Raw genomic sequence first — 15,009 nt, 5'->3', positions numbered from 1 at the left:
TGTTGAGGGAGGAAGACATCTGATTTCTAATTCCTTCTTCTGTAATACTTACCTGTTATTAGCTCTTGGTGTGGGAAATTTAACTACCTTAACAAGAAAGTTTGAAGTTTTGAAGAAATAAATACTTCAATATAAACCATATCAATTACAAAAGCAGCTAAAATAATTTTCTTTTTCTTTTAAACCTCCTTTGACACTGTCAAATTCTTCCTCATGTCTCTATTTTTTCCTGCCTTGCCACTGTTAAGATTGAGTCTCTTTCTTGACACCTTTGTTGGAATGCAAGTATACTTCACTGCACTCAGTTGTCACTGGATTTCTCATTAAATCTTGTTTCCTTTTTTTTAATACTAAATAAATTAGACTTTCTTCCCTGGCAATTTTCATTGTACAATTTTTATGCTTTACTCCAACCAAATACAAGTATTTAATGCATTTCATCCTTCCACTGTGTGGACAGTATTGTTTCTTCTCTGCCAGCAGCTTTTGTGTGGGCCACCAATGCTAATCCCTGTAAGCAAAACACTACTACCACTGTGTATAATAAGAAAAAACATAAAAGCAAAAGAAAATCACAAAAAGGTTTTCATAATATAAGTTAGAACTAGCTTTTCATTTGGTCCTATGGAATCACTGTATCTTAATTTGTAAGAACAGGGAACTGTGCCTATTCCCTGCCCCTGCCCTGCCCTCTCTAGTAGTGTTATGAGAGCTCTTACATAGTAATAATAAATAATAATAATTTGGATACAAAGAAAATAATACTTGTTTTTTAGGCATTTGTACCTTCGTCTCCTAGTCAACTCTCTACCTTTCACAATATTCCCAGATTATTCCATGTTTTATGTGGCAATTCAAGGCACCAAGAGATAGCATCATTTTGGGTAGTCCTGACACACCAGCTGGGCTGGACTGGTTAATATGGTCATGCTGGTTGGGCTGCCAATTGTTGCAGTAGAGAAGGTAGAGTTCCTGAGTTGATCCTTGCTTTCCTCAGAAGCAACATTAGTTTGGATCTCTGCTATTCAGACTGCAGATGCTTTTTGAAAACTTTTAGCAACATGAGGCATTGAAATTGAAGCTGAAATTAATTAACAGTATAATTATTCATAGAGAAGGAGAGACATAATTCCAGGAGGCTCATTGACCTATGAAACCAAGTGAAAAATACAATTGTGAAATAAATATTACAGTTTTTCTCAGGAAAAAATCTAGACCAGCTATGCGTATGGCAGTCACAAAAATGAAGACCTTCCATTCTGGTTGTCATGGATGGAATGTTTCCAACACATTTGTGTAATTAATAAGCTTGATAAAATACTTGTTATTTATAAAGAATAGCATATATACTCTAGTATAAAAAAATACTAGGAAATTGTCAGTATGTGTGGAACACAGGGCAATATTGGTTAGCACTAATAACTAACAGGGACCAGCAAAACTCCCAGCAACCAAATTTAGTGTTTGCCTGTGAAGTAAGAACAGCAGTATCATATAAATAGCAACATTAGATATAGAATAGAGCCAAAAGGACTCTTGCTTTCTCTTCTAGAACCTTAATTAAGCAGCAGAAAAAAATATTTTGCATAGAAAAGAAATTTGATGGTATAATTAGAATAAGAAAATACTTTGTGACTTCCTGTATGAGAAATCTACTGTCATGTAAGGATAAATACCTGTTAAATTTTGGACTCAAAGTTTGTTTACCATTATCTATTTTGAAACAAAGGTATGACATAACTAGTGTTTTCTTATTATGTTGCTGTTCTTGACCAAACTGAACACAGCAATAATCCTAATGATGTAACAATATGTCAGATGTTTTGGAAAATTTATTTTAGCTACATTGCATTTTTAGAGATAGTTCTTTTTGTAGAAAGTAACCAGTATTACAAAAAAAACCCAACAACAAAACACCAAAAACAAAACCAAAAAAACCCTCCAAAAAACAACAAAGGAAACCAAACAAATCGAAAACCAAAAAACACCCAAAACATTGTGGGGATATCAGCTTCCTTGAAGGATTGTCAGGATGGTAACTTTATACAAATGTTCAACTCAAATGTTGCAGGTATTTCCTCAGAAATGAATGCTAGCCTAAGACGGATGAAGCAGGACACTGTGGATTTTTAAGAGGGTACACTGAAGATGTGTCCTTCATGCCTGTGTGGCACCCTTCTCTCTTGTTTAATTGTATCTCTCTAACTGGATGTAGAATTTGGATTTTTAATGTTACCCAAGAATTTATATCAGAAAGTCTGAAATTTCCTCCAACTTCTCAACATTAGGAATTAAGAAATGTGAGACCCCGCCTGAAGCCTGCACATGAAGCCCTAAATATATTCAGCTGTGGTGGAAAGGTTCATCACAGCAGATGTGGTTGTTGCAACTGAGGATGTGTAGTTCAGGGCAGCAGTCAGTGGACGTGCACCCCAGGCACGAGCCTTTCAACACAGACCACCTTGAAGACTCATTTCCTAAGTACAGTTCGGTGTCAGTGGTCTGTGAGGTTATAATTAGAGCAAGGGATTGTGAGGCCAGGATGATTGTCACGGAGAATTATCAAAAGGGCACAGCATTTGAGGCTTCACTGGCCTGAAGCTGCCTGGAAAGAATACAAATAAATAAACGGTATCTTTACTCTGAGGAATAGGAATAGAACGATATGGATGAGATGAACTCAAATTCATTAGTTTATATTTTGGCGGTGCATTTTCAGTCATGTTGAACTATTTTAGCCGAGTTTGCACAACTATATATATTATTTTTTGTTTAATTATGTTTTTTTTTTTTTACCTTTGAAGGCAATTCAAGTAAAAGTACCTAAAGTAGAGTTTGTCAATTTTTATTTTGAAATCTAAATTGTAGTGCAAGTTAAGGGTTTGAACTATATTTGTCTATGACTGAATTTTTGTAATAATACAGCTTGTTTTTACAAGGAACTAATCTCCTTGAATTTGTTTGTTTGCCTTTTTCTTGTTCACAAGAATTAGAAAAAAATCATTTAATGAAATAAATCAAATGATAGCTTAATTTCTTGTAAATAGTAGTAATTCACTTTGGCAGTATTGGAGAGTCATTATAAACAGATTTCTCTGTGTGCAGGTATACAGTTAAACTAATACTACATTTCTCTCAATTGTACCTGACAAAGAAAGCCATTATTGTGCCACCGTATTGTTTCATTAAATTGTAACAAAAAATGTACATTTGTAATATTGTAGTAAAACAAATTTTTTCTCCTGAATTTTTTTTTGCTATGTAAACATTACTGTTTGATATTACCAAATTCCTGATAAATATTCCAAGCAGATGTCATTAAAAAGAAAATAATCTCTTTGTTAATTGAGTAATTTAAATGTCTTAATTTTGTTTAAAGAGGCTACTTTAGTAATCACATGAAATTTCATATATATATATATAAAGCACCCCTCAGCACTACAAGGTGTTTCAGAGAATTAATATAATACAGATGAGGTTCAGCTACTATAGGCAAAACTTTGAGAGAATGTTGTCACTATAAAATACAATACTGTTTTAAATATTCCTACACTTACCCTAACCTTACCCCAAATAAACCTATATATCTACAGTGTGCATTGCTGTGTGGAGAACATAATGAGTTGTTCTACCTAAACTAAATGTTCTTGCCACTTATCAGAGCTGATTAGCTTGGGCAGGAAGAATGTGGTATAGTTTTTCTGCTTCTAGTCGCCAATAAACATGTTTGGTGCTAGCTCAGGGATTTCTGCACACTGCTACTTCACACGTTGCAGACAATCTCTTAGGGACTCATTAAAGCCATTTTATTTTTCCCCATATTTAAAACTTCTCTGTGTTACCTGGATTATATATTTGTTAATGTAACCTTTTTTTTTTTTATTATTTTACAAGTTATGTTACTCTTCTGAAAGCTAATCTGCATTTTAGTATTACATTTCAAAGGTGGGGTTTTTTTTCCGTTTTCTATCTAGTCAATGCTTTACCACTTGGTCATGTAATCTGTAGGGTTGGGTTTTTTTCCTTTAAGTAATAGGCTGGACAGTAGAAACTATGTTTACAAGAGAATTATGGCCACATCTTTTAGAACAAAACAACTTAGTGAGGGCTTATAAATCCTGCCTATCACTGATAATTTAACATGTTGTATATGGAAAGAGAGCAGAAATCTCACTTTGAGTATAATTAGGGATTAAATCATCTTCACAAAGACAGAGTCATTGAGGTGTATAGGAAAAAACTACAAAACTGTTAAGAGTGTGAAATCTGGAGCCTGGACTTGGAGCTACTCCTGGTTGTCACATTTCTTACATCAGCTATAAAGTGGAGAAACCAAACATAACTTCCTTAACTGGGGACTGGCATACATCACAGGAGCTACAAGATCTAATGGTACACAGTTTACTTTTTCTGAGCAAATTTAAACCTCACATCTGGATTTTGATCAGAAGATGCATAACTGTTCAGGATGCTTTGAAAAAATAGTGAATATGTCATTATGTATGCTCTGGTTGTTATTTTAATTAATCTATATCTTTGCTGATATTCTTCATTTCTTCTCATGAAATTAATATTTTGCAGGTTTCCAGTTCATTTGAATGAGTAGTTTATATACTTGTGTGCGAATTTCTGACTATTGCTGCTCTCACTCTTTCTGATGCCTTTGAATATAGAATAAAGCATGAAAATCTTCCACTCTGACCATTTATTCTGAAGTTTGCTTGAACGGTTACTTTTCTTCTTCCTCTAGTGTTTCTGATAGGTTATTGGTTTCCTGTTCAATTCCTGCCTCCCAGGCAATGCAACTACTTTACATAATGTTAGATGTAGCCAGGTTATTCAGTCATGTGTGCCACATATGGACTTTGATTAGGTTGTCCTGGACTTTCAAAAGTAAACTTGACAGCAGCTTTTTGCCCATAGCCATCACACTGTTTCCAGAATGAATTCCCAAGGGAACGGGACTGAAGCTAGTGTCTTGCAGTGTTATCTGAGGCAACCAGGCGATAAAGGAAGGTGGTCCAGAAGAGCAAACATTTATTTCTTTCTACACCACAGCAGGGACTTCTCATGAGAGGTTTCATGTACATGTGTTTGGTTTTTTGGTTTTTTGTTTTTTTGGTTTTTTTTTATTACCTGAACTGTTAATTAAGCTTCTGTTGGTAGGACTTGCTGTTTGCATTCTACATATTCTCTTCCAGTCTTGTATGGCAACTTTGAAAGGGGACTTTAATGCTGGAACTGTTAAAGGTAACTTACATGAGCAACATAGTATAGCTTGTCAGGGATTTTTGGGACCACATTGTGCTGTTAAAACAGCTTCTTCAAAATTCAGTCCCCAGAAAATAATTTCTATTTATCAATATGTAGCCCATTTATTTGAATGTATTACCAGAAGTAAGGAGTTAGCAGCACAAGATTTGGAGTTTCTTCCTGTAGAAATTTAATATTTTTATTTATCTTTTAAATTGCAGGTGGGCTTGAAATTATAGTTCTCTGTTAAACTTTCCTTTGTATCATCTCCAGGTTTCCATTTGCAGTATGTATAAGCAATGGAACAAGCATACCTGGACATACTTATGGTTTGTCATTCTAACAATGTTTTTAGAGTAAATATGACAGTCACCCTAACAGGTCTCATGGAGAATCTTACATTATGCTTGGTTGTACTGAGGGCAAAGCAAGGACCAAAAATTAAATAACTTATTTGTCTCTATGCTCCCTGGTAACCCCCTTAGAACTTTTAGGATCTGTAAGCACACACTTGTGCACATACAATAGAATTCATTTCAGAAAAGAGAAGATGCTAAATTTAATGAGGGCTGAGGAGGCAGGATTTTAATGCACTAACTTTGTCCTTTTCTAGTTCATTTTTCCTAAGCTGTTTAAGGCCTACTTTTTCCCTGATATTGTCTTATTGCAGCAAATGGATACGATAGAGTAGTCTTCATCTCACTCCATCTACACAAAATAATAATGATATTTTATGTAGAAACAGACATATTGTTTCATAATATTAATGAATGTAATCTGTGCCTATCCTAAAGTCAGTAGTTGTTTTTGACACTTATATGAAGATGCATTTCTACAAGTGCAACAAACAGTAAGACTGTCATGATTAAAATAGGGACTAGGACTCAGTACTACAGCAGTGAAAAAACTGACAATGTAGTGATGTAGGATAAATAATTTTCAGTGTTCTATTCAGAGTACATGAGGTGAAAAGAATGTATCTACAGCATTCAAGATAGTAATCATGTTATGCGAACAAATTTTTGATGGGGTCAAAAATCTATGAGAATGTAACTTTTAAAGGCATTACTAGGTTCCACATGGCCCTGCTGTATCTCAACTATTTATGTACTTAATTTTAAATTTAAAATACATTTGACATTGTGGTTAGTTTGCAAATATTTGAATATGACTATAAGGGAATATCTATGAAGTTGTACATCAGCAAAGAGAAGAATACACATCTGCTCAGAACTGGTTTTCTTATGCCAGGGTGTATTTTGCAACTTCTGCATCATAGAGTCTCGTCTCAGACTATACATTCCACCTGTTTTTTCCATTGCAAATATGAAATATGATGCTACAAACTTCATTAACCAAGACATCATTTTGCCAATGACTTCTGTTGTCGGTGACTGCTGAAGTTCCCATTCTGCTAGACTCTACTTATTTCTCATTAGCAGAAGCCTGATTATTATAACTTGGCTTGTCCTGTCATGAATCCTTGCTGCTTGGGTGGAGGAAGGATATAGTACTTTCCACGAAGGTGGCAGAAGATTCCAGAATAAATTGTCCTACTAATTATAAGGAAATTTAGATGTTTTAGTGTAAGCCTTAGAGTGAGTTAATCCATAAACCTAAACTTTTCCTGTAAAAGCCTTACATAATCTACAAAGGAAGACTTTTCACCTTACTTAATGTTTATGGGATTCTGACTTGATTCAGAAGTTAACATTCTTGCTTTAGAAAAGAATCAGTCTTTGCTGGAGTCAATGATATGAATAATTATTTATGGGCACATTGTTCCTTTAGGCAAAGCCTTGAGTGAAAGCTGATGCATCATTACCCTTGTCCCAGAAGGAGCGCTGGAAGGTATAGTGCCTTAGGGACAACCTTCAAGCTCAGTCCCCTTTTTCTTCCCTTCTTGCTTCAGGGATACAGTTATTTTAACACAGCATAGTTAAAAATTGATTGCTGTTCAAACACAGCAACTAAAGATTGTATTCTGGCTGTGAACCTACTCATAATAATATAATTACTCTGCCTGTACCACTGTATTTACATTACTTTTTTTTTTTTCAGTTTAGAATGGGTTATTTAAGATGTAACCCTTTACTCTTATTCTACTTTCAGTAAAACTCACTCCAGATTGACCTTATTCAGAAGGGCTAAATGCCTGATATTATATATAGACTTTTCCGAAGTACCAGAATCAAGACCCCATTCCAGAAATGTGTTCATCTTGCTTTTGTCAATCACAGTTATTTTGTGTTGTGATCTGATTCTAGATTCATGAGTATTCTTTTTAAGATTGGGGTATTTGATTTCATTTGATTTATGTATAGCTTTTTTTGTCATTAAAGGAGAAGGACTAGGAAGAACATGAACAGAAATCAGATTAAATATTTCTTTTGCAACTTGGAGACACATATTTTTGAGAATCAGCTGTATTGAGTGTCTTGAGGCTTGTCGTTCATTAGCATCTACTCTTTTATCAATTGTAGTTCCTGCTTCCTGATGACATAATACCACTCTGCTTTCCAACTCCATTCTTAGAGATTGAATTAGTGTTTATCTTTCTCCAGCAAATTCTTAATCCTTCCTCCTCTGCTAATGACTTCTCACCTGCTTAAATATTTCAGAGAAGCGGATACATCATTTTCCTACTGCAGCTGTACCAGCAAACAAAGTCACTGCTTGTCACCCTCCAAGATAGCAATTGCTGCCTCTGCTAGTGAAGCTACTCAGATGATTGTCTCCTAACCCCTTTCAGTCAGAGTGTTTTAGCTTAATCGGTTTAAAGAGTCATTCTTTGTTAACTTGACACATTTTTGTCTGAGATGAGCTCTGGAGAAATCACATGTGCAGTTGAATTAGCTTCTAGCAAGAAGACAGTAATACACAGATGACAGAAGGTGCAGAAAGGGTGGGATTTAGTCAAGAAAGGGTAAATGCTTTCATGACTATAACTGCCAATGGAAGAGGATGCATATTCACATCTAAATGGAAGACCAACCTTAAAAAATATTCCATTTACAATTGGTTCTTCAAGAGAAAGTGATCTTATCTGTTTCTGTGTGTGTGTGTGTTTGTGCAAGCTACGAGCAAAGTGTACAAGGTGGGAGAAGAGTAGAAGATTGGCAAGACTCTATATACCCTATGTGTACACCTTTTGCAAAGATAGGCAGAACGGGAGAAACACTAACTGAACGTAAACAAAAACAACAGTGAAAAAGCAGTGTGTTCAGTAAATTAAACATAATTTATTCTCAAATCTGGCAGCAGAAAAAGCAAGAGCATAGTGGCATATGACATCAGATGACTCTTGCCATTTTTTATGCATCCTATGCTAATGGCCATTTCTCCATCTAAACTTGAGTATAAGTAGTATGAGATTAATAAAAAAAATAAATGCTTTTGTTAATATGCCATTCATCTCTCCTATGTTTAAACATTTAGAAAAAAGAGTGCTTCCCAAGGGATAGCATGGAAAAAAAAAAAAAAAGTGGGAAATAGCAAACTTACTGTGGTCTATGACGGTGAAAAGCTACAACTGTGCATTCAAACATCTATCACATTTTCAAATAGAAGATGTCTGGAAGAATTGCCCATAGCTAAATTCAAATGCTTCTGCTCAATCACTGGGGACTGGCATTAAGGCTAGGCTAAGAAAAGAAAAGAAGGGGTAAGGTGAGACAAAGATTAGGCTTGCTTGCTTTTAGTCCTATCAATTAGGTAAATGATTACAGTTGGTGTGCAATATTTGGCTCTAATCACAGTTGCTGATGGTGCCCTGGCTATCTGAATACCCTCCTGGGCACCAGCTCTGCCATCAATCACAGTTTAGCTGCTACAGACTCCAGCCTTTGCTTTGGACACACTGGCAATGGGGCTGTTCTGATACCTTCAGTAGCCTGCTGCTGCATGGAAATAAATTCTTCACCTAAAGCTGAAGCCTGATTTGGTAGTACAAGAGCATTACACCCATGCCATATAGGAAAAGCTTTCCCTAAAGCCCCATCTAAAAGTTCTATTTAAAAGAATTCCATTTAAAAAAAAAAAGAAAAAAAAATGTTTACTGAATAGAAAGATATATTTTATCCTTAGACAGGAAACACACTTATAGTGAGGGCGAAGCACCTGATATTTCTCCCCTGATTTACTTATGCCTACATTTACTCTATAATATATTCATGTGGGTGGCTTTTCGTGTTGTCATCAGACCAAGCCTATCTGCATGTTCTACACATTCCTTTTAAACATTTAGAATATATTTTAGTTCTATTTACCGTTCTTCTTTTTCTTAAAACATGAAAATTCCTGTTCATGAACAACCAGAAATACTGTAGAAATACAATAATTTTAATTAACGTAACCAAACCTCTCTTGGCCACGGTGATCATGTGGACAAGCTGAAAAAGTGCTGACTGAATGCGATGTGTGCATTGCATTGCGACGGGTTACATCACTAGTCGTAACATGATGTAACCCAACGCAGCATGATGTAAGCGTCGTGATACATTGGAGATTTAAAGAAACATCAGCATTCCCTTGTGTCCCTGTGGCCCTTTCCAGGAATGTGCTTCATTCATTGCTTAGTAATTAATAACCCATCCCTGTTGCCAGTCTGTGAATGCTTGTACTTTATTCTTATTCTTACTTATAGAATCATAGAATGGTTTAGGTTGGAAAGGACCTTGAAGATCATCGAATTCCAACCCCCCTGCCATGGGCAGGGACACCTCCCACTAGACCAGGTACCCAAGGCCCACGTCCACCACGGCCTTGAACACCTCCAGGGATGGGGCCTCAACAACCTCTCTGGGCAACCTGTTCCAGTGCCTTACAACCCTCAAAGTGAAAAACTTCTTCCTAATGTTTAATCTAAACATGCCCTCTTCCAGTTTAAAGCCATTCCCCCTCTTCCTGTCACTACATGCCCTAGTAAAAAGTCCTTCCCCAGCTCTCCTGTAGGCCCTCTTTATGTACTGGAAGGCTGCAATAAGATCTCCCCGGAGCCTTCTCTTCTCCAGGCTGAAAGGCCCCAACTCTCAGCTTCTCCTCATAGGAGAGGTGCTCCAGCCCTCAGATCATCTTCATGGCCTTCCTCCGGACATGCTCCAGCAGGTCTATGTCCTTCTTATGTTGAGGACTCCAGAGCTGGACACAGTACTCCAGGTGGGGTCTCACGAGAGTGGAGTAGAAGAGCAGAATCACCACCTAATACTTATGTTAATAGTCTCCCTACTAATCATGGGCAATGCAGCCTCAATCCTTAAAAGGTAGATGTTTGTTTGGTTTTTTTTCTATGTACATATAGATACTGTTGGTCTCTGTCAGTCATCATAGATTTCTGATGATAATGTAAAAAAAAAAAATAAATCATGCTATGTTTAAAAAGGTTTCACAGATATGAAGGGTACAAATAATTTATTCAATTTTTTCAATTGTGTAGTTAAACTCACAGAGATGAAATAGATTTGATTTGCATTGCCAGTTGCATGTGGGAAGGAGTACCAGTCTCACAGCTTTTCTTTTTTTTTGTTGCAACTTGGTATATTTTTACACCACCATTGCAGCTCTGAATCAGTTCAGCCTGTCTTCTCTGTGGATGTTAGGGTGATGTGCCTTGTGCTTCCTATTGTCATTGCTTCTTTCAGAACAGATCTTTGTGTATTCCTTTTATTAACATGTCCATTCTGAAAGTAAGTTAGAAGGCACATACTTACACTGCAAATCTGAATTAACCTTAGAAACTAAGATCGACTTCTTTTGTGTACAAGTAACTGTGTGCTTGGCATTTAACTTTTGAGAAAGTCTATTTTAAGACTTCTAACTGTGAAACATGCATAATTTTCTAAAGATGAACAGAGGCCCACATTTTATCCCCTAACAAAACAGTATTTCTTTTATAATGCTAAAGTTGGAAGATAATATGATCAAATAGTACAGTAAGTTTTAAAGGCGGAATAAAACCAAAACAACAACAAAAACTTTCAGAAAACTTTATTTTATGAGTCTATGTTTCTATGATTCCAAGTGAGAGCTAGGGACTGTAACAAGCCCTGTCTTTGATCCTCATATCACTCTAGCACTTTCTGTTGATTTCACTGCTGTCACATCTTGAATAATTACTTTGTTGCAAAAGTCGACTTACCCCATGAAACCATAAAAGACTGGAGTTGAAAGCGTTGTATGAGACCAAACCAAAAATTTTTATCCTGTTCCTTTCTTTCAAAGTGGCTGCATCAGGGTAATGAATCCTGATGGTGCAAGAGACTTCTGTCTCAACTAAACTTCACTGGAATTTTCTTCCCAGATAGTCTTGTGGATGATCTATGCTGTGAAACACACAATTCATGATCTCTGTCCTATACGTTTAATTTTGAACATAAAGCAGTCCCTCTTTTCTCAATAAAATCAGACATAAGTGTCTGTTTTGTCTTTTGTTGAGTTGTTGGTGCCAGTTTTATGGCATAAAGTGCTTAAAAGTTAATACAAAATCCTAATAAATGTATGGTATTTCTGTGTGTTCTGACTTTGTTGCTTTTTTAAGTATCTACCATTGTTGAGCTGTTGAAGATTAATAGCTTATAAATATATTCAATTATTTAGAGGAATTCAATGCTGCTTGTATTCACAGAAAAGTTAAGTCTCACTTCATATATGGTATAAAGGAACAATACAATAATGGTATCCCCTTTATTTTTCTGTTCTCTAGATGTAATTGAGGGTTCTAATTGAATTTCTTTTCATACAGAACCATTTTTGTCCTCTAGCAATATAGAGTACTGATTGAAGACTTTCTATTTTTGCTATGTTCTGTGTGAAAATGAAACTGTGAATGTATCATTCCTGATAAGACCTGCCATACCTAGTTATTATGCATTAATGTACAAAATTACTGCATTTTCAGAATTACTTCACGCTATGCTTTGACATTCTGAGTGTTGCATTTTGCTATTTTTTTAAGGTTCTCATTGCTCTGGCTAGAGTAATGCCCAAGCCTTTTGTCTTTTGAAGTTATGGATAACTTGGAAGGTAACGGTTGTTCATCTGGCTCAAGTTACTGTTTCCACTGTGTATGACTATTACCTTTTAAACATACTACTGTATAGGTACCTCCATCTCTGTGCTAAGCTTACTTTTTATTCAGAATGAAAAGAAGAGTAAAAAGCACACCTTGTTTGTAATTCATCTTAACCTGGGGCAGACATTCTTTATCTCCATTGGCTGCAGAGTGAACAGGTCATATTTCATAGGCATTTAGATGTGTGTTTGACTTCAGTTCAAAAAGTAGCACCTTAAGTATCATCCATCATTTATCTAGCTTTATAAACTCTCTTTGAAGATATTCATATTCTCTCTGGCCTTGGCTCATGTAGTTACTGTTACTGAAAATTGTACAATAAGATAATTCATCCCTTTTTCCAGATCATTAACATAATGTTAAACAACATCAGATTAATGTAGAGAATATTTCACTAGGCCATTAATCTTTTGATACGTTGAAAATTGACCTCTGGTTACAATTTAACATACTCTGTGCAGCTTGTTTTTAACCTGTGACATTACTTCACCTCTTTCGCTGAGGATAATTATGTTCTCAACATCTTCCCACAGAAATGGCTTTATTGAAGACTTTTTTAAAACCCAAATAAATTTTATTGACAAGTTTCTTTTATAAAGTATTCTGTGGAGAGTCCTAAAGATATCCAGTAGATCAAAGTGTGATGCTTTTTCCTTAAAGACAGCTGTGGGTTATTTTCTATCAATGTATCTAAATGCTTTATGATGCTTTTAATTGCTCTTTTCCTTAGGCTATCGTAACACTATTTTCCTTGATTTTAATTTGCACATTATCTGTTCCTATCAATCTTCTATTATAGTAGCTTATTTTAATTAGACACTGAAGTATTTCACTGGAAGATCAATACTTTTATCCTCAAACCCTTTTTGAGAATAAAATACTGGTTTATCCTTTATGCATAGAAGGATATAGGTGCTCCTGTTTACTCTTCTGACACTTCAGTTTAACAAAATGTGGCTTGTTGTAGCTCTCTTTTATGTATCTTTAATTCCTGGGTACTCTAAGACAAATGTATATTCTCTTTTTGCTTCTTGTAGAACTACATACCTAGAGAAGAAAAGGAGAGTAAATGTAGAACGAAGCAAGATACGAAATCGCAGAAACTGAAATAGCATTCAAATATTACTGAATGCTGAAGATGGGCAATAACAGAAGGCAGCATGGGGTTGAATTAATTATGGTAGTCTAGGGCAGTAGAGTATGTATTATGGGTAGTTAGGCGTGACCCGAGGCGTGACTTTTTTCAGTTAAGGTTAACTGAAAAAATAGAACATCATGAAATGAAAGAATGAGGGAAAAGAAGGATCAGTCTTGTATGGAAGAAGTAAGAGCATCATTTTAGAAAGCTAACCAGTGTGAAGAAAAGGATGCAATAACATATAAAGGACTGAAGAAAGAGTCGGAAGAAAATAACTTGTCAGATGATGTCAGTTTCTTGGTGCAGAAATCTATGAGTTATTCTTGAGAGAGGAAACATTATCAATTATTTTAATGGTCTGTTTTGTACTATGCTGCTGATATTAATGGATTTGGAACCTATTTCCAAAAGCAAGAGTCTGAATCACAAATTGAGGGTTGTTACTGGAATTGCTGCTTTTTACAACAGAAATTCATAATAAAGGGGAGAGGGAAGCCGTGTAGAGACCTGTGAAAGGAGATACTGAAATGAAATGTGGTGAAGTTAATATGGGACAGAGAAGGGCAATGCACTTTGATCACTAGGAAAATTATATGATCAGAGTTAAAACGTGGGTGACAGTAAAGGTTTATTTAAATGCTAAAATGTAGAAAGATGTTTGCAATGAATTCTAGATGCAAATTCTGCAGAATATCCCATCATAATACTGTTGCAAGAATTGTTAAACATATGCAAAACTAATGTGTCATAGATTTTAGAAAATGTGCAAAATAAAAACACACCCCTCAGTAGTGCTGGCCACGCTTCCTTTTATGCAGTCAAGGGTACAATTGGCAAGTGCACATTGTCATCTCACGTCCAATTTTTTCATCCACCAGTACCCCCAAGTCCTTCTTCACAGGGCTGCTCTCAATCCCTTCATCCCCCAGCCTGCACTGATATTGGGGATTGCCCCAACCCAGACACAGGACCTTGCACTTGGCCATGTTGAACTTCATGAGGTTCACTTGGGCTTACTTTTCAAGCCTGTCAAGGTCCTTCTGGATGGCATCTCTTCCCTCCTAATCAATCAACTGCACCACTCAGCTTGGTGCCATCTGCAAACTTGCTGAGGGTGCACTCAATCCCACTATGTCATTGATGAAGATATTAAATAGCATTGGTCCCAGGAGGGACCCTTGAGGGACACCACTGGTTACTGGTTTCCAACTGGACATTGTGCCACTGTCTGTAAGCCTGACCTGTCCATCCATCAAATGCATACCTCTCCAATTTAGCAGCAAGAATGTTGTGGGGAACCATACCAAAGACCTTACAGGAATCTAGGTAGATGGCATCCTTAGCTTTTCCTTTATCCAATGATGGGGAGATTTCAAGGGCACAGGGTAAGTTCATTCTGCTAGACTACATAGTCTTTGTTAGGAGGCTTTGAGCTTGCATAGAAGGTTTTGATGATGCCAGGAGAAAACTGAAATAATACCCTGAGAGATTTGATCAGAGTAATCTTTTTTTTTTTTTTTTTTTTTTTTTTTTTTTTTTTTTATTTCTA

At 36.0% G+C, this 15,009-nt stretch overlaps 1 protein-coding gene across 6 annotated transcripts in view; it reads left to right on the top strand.

Annotated features, from left to right (window-relative positions):
- Window positions 1-15,009, top strand: part of NLGN4X (neuroligin 4, X-linked) — a 131,011-nt gene that overhangs the window by 20,002 nt on the left and 96,000 nt on the right. The gene's annotated exons all lie outside the window — the stretch shown is intronic.

This window comes from Charadrius vociferus, unplaced genomic scaffold (genome assembly GCF_000708025.1).
Source record: "Charadrius vociferus isolate BGI_N301 unplaced genomic scaffold, ASM70802v2 scaffold26, whole genome shotgun sequence".
In the NCBI taxonomy this organism is placed as follows: Eukaryota; Metazoa; Chordata; class Aves; order Charadriiformes; family Charadriidae; genus Charadrius; species Charadrius vociferus.
The sequence above is the reverse complement of the archived record's forward strand: the minus strand, read 5'-3'. Positions and strand labels throughout refer to the sequence as shown.